Consider the following 2,778-nt stretch of genomic DNA (forward strand, 5'->3'; position numbering starts at 1 on the left):
AAGCTGTAATTAGGTTTTTTGAAGCAGGAATTTATCAAGGCTAGTTGCCGAAATTTTTAAAATTCCGTGATAATGAATTAAACAGTGAATAAAGATCCTCTTGAACAACTTTTATAATTCGAGATGATTACATGCTAAAAGAGATTTACAATGAAACAAGACTTGTCGTTAATTAAATAATCAATCCACCTACAAATAATAAAATATATAATTATGCGAACAAAGCTTCCACCAGGAAGTATCTTTTAAAAATAGAAATCAAATCCCTTCAGGATTGATTCTAAATGAATTATCCTGTAAGGTTCATATATAAAGTTACATAATTCTTGGCACAGGGGAACAATTACTATGATAAATAAGCTATAATAATAAAGTTTAATTATATTGAAAGTAATATAAAAAATAAACTTTAGTAAATTGAGAAATTTTTTTTAAAATTTATAAGTGTTTTTCATTTGCTTAGATAGATATTCATTACTTAAAGACCGAAAGTTTTATATGTTCTATAAGAATCAGGACAAAAGAAGAAATCTTTATCCTCAACAAGATGTGCCTTGATTCCGATATCTACGGGGAGGATGATCCAATGAAAGTTTATCCGGAGAAGAAAACCAACCCAAGCTAAGCCATAATCGAGAATAGATTTCTATATAATAATGAATATATTCAAGTGTTGAAAGTATGACGGTAGCAATTTAATTCCAAAGCCAGATATAAGGCTCTGGATGTAAAATATAAAACAAGGATATGTTAATTAGGTGCTACGCCAATCTGAAGTTATAACAATAAAACTAAAATATATAACATTATTTTTTTGAGAATTGTTCAGGCCTAAGATCTTCCTTCATTCATTAAGACCAGAAGAAGTGGACTTTTATATTGTCCAAGAGATAGGACTAAAGACAGATAGAGAGAATTGAATGAAGATACTTATAACTTGATTTAGTGGTCTTTAATAAACTCGTCGCCAGGCCAGGGGCCAGGAAGATAAGAACGTCGGGAAGAAAGAATGAGGATTGATTGATATAACAAAAGAGGTAATATATTCTATATAGACATAATAGCCACGAGGACTGGCAACATCCTCGTGGAGATTTACAAACTGAAAGTGCATATGTAAAATAAGATAAAAGTAAGACAAGGTATGCACAATCAAGTAAATAAAGGAGTAAATTTATATTTAGGGGTCAAGCGGGTTGAGAGCGTAGACACTACAGTACCCCCAATCTACGAATTAACGAGGCTTGAGCTGGTTGGTATAGTAGGTGGAAGTGTCCTCACTTATCCTGACACTCTATAGAGCGTTACCAATTCCTTCGAAAGTTTCACCAGCTATCCATTTAGGCCTCGTTTACTATTATGGGTTCTACACCAGACGTTTCTGAGAAAAGCAATCTCAGTAACATTCGACCAGTCACCTAATTTAATGGCTAAAAAGAGAGAATCATCCTTCCGTGAGGCATTAAGAAGCTCAGCTTCCTTTACACTTGATGCACCGAAATCAATACATATTAACATTTCCATAGAATAATTCTTAAGAATAGGATCACGTGAGAGAGAATCGGCATGAGTTATTTGATTCTTTAACATGCTCTATGGTGTAATTAAACATAGAAAATCTAATTGCGTATCTAGAAATTCGAGCAGAAATAACGGTAGGTAGCTCTTTTTTTGGGTTGAAGATATCTTTCAGAGGTTGGTGATCTGTTCGAATGACAAAATGCCTGCCCATGAGTTAGTGTTCAAATTTATTTACGCCATATACAGGCCCTGTGGTCTCCTAGTCTATTTTAGAGTAATTTCGTTCCACTCGAGATAACTTTCTCGATGCAAATGCAGTGGGACGCTTACCTTCTTTATCAACTTGGGATAGAATGGCACCCAAGCCCAATGGTGACGCATCCGTAGCCAATATCACGGGAAGATTTGAATGATAAAACATTTAACACGGAAAATGAGAAATATTATTTTTATTGTTTTAAAGCAAACCTGTTCATCTTTAGACCATGATAATTTCACTGAAGCTGTCGTTGGCTTATGAAGAGGAGCAGCAGTAGAAGAAAGATTTTTAATAAATTGACCATAATATTGGACAAGTCCTAAGGACTTAACTTCACGAGCTGCCTTTGGAGTAGGAAAGTCAACGACAGGCCGTATTAAATCAGAATCTAATGATCTACCTTTAGAAGAGTCCTTCTATCCTAAGTAGTTAAGTTCTTACTGAAGGAGAATAAACTTGCTCTGCTTGAAACGAGCACCTACGCTGAGAAGACGGTTAAGTGCACGCCTTAGAAGTAACTTGTTTTCTGCCTCTGTCTCCGTATAAAGAAGCAAATCATTAATATATACCTTCACTCCCGGTATGCCTTCAATAAGTTTCTCTTGGGCGCATTGGACGATGGCCGGAGCAGAAGGCAGCCCGTAACAAAGTGAATTATATCGCAGCCATCCTACCGGTGTATTGATAGTTAATAATTTTTTAGACTCGTATTGTTCGTAACATCTTCGAAAATCAAGTTTCGAGGAAAATTTGTTCGAGCAAGATCAAAGAATAACTCATCTGGATGTGGTAAAGGATACAATTGCTTATTTATTACCGGAAAAATAGTTTGAGTGTAATCCCCACAAATTCTGACTTTACCATCTGGCTTTAAGAAGGTGACAATAGGTGAGGCCATTCTGAGTTATGAACTTTTTCTAAAGTGCCATGTACTTCAATTTAGTGATTGTCTTAATGAGGAAAAGGGACTCTAAACGATAATAATCCATAATTACTAT

The 2,778-nt window shown here is 35.0% G+C and overlaps 1 long non-coding RNA gene across 1 annotated transcript; it reads right to left on the minus strand.

Moving 5' to 3' along the window:
- Nucleotides 1–673: 673 nt before the first annotated feature.
- On the minus strand, nt 674–2,572 carry LOC121120746 (uncharacterized). The gene is made up of 2 exons (XR_005865192.2): nt 2,181–2,572; nt 674–2,124 (listed from the first exon to the last, which is right to left on the minus strand). It is a non-coding gene; the product is annotated as an uncharacterized lncRNA (long non-coding RNA).
- Between the last annotated feature and the right edge of the window lie 206 nt (nt 2,573–2,778).

The sequence above is a fragment of the Lepeophtheirus salmonis genome, chromosome 6 (assembly GCF_016086655.4).
Source record: "Lepeophtheirus salmonis chromosome 6, UVic_Lsal_1.4, whole genome shotgun sequence".
NCBI lineage: Eukaryota > Metazoa > Arthropoda > Copepoda > Siphonostomatoida > Caligidae > Lepeophtheirus > Lepeophtheirus salmonis.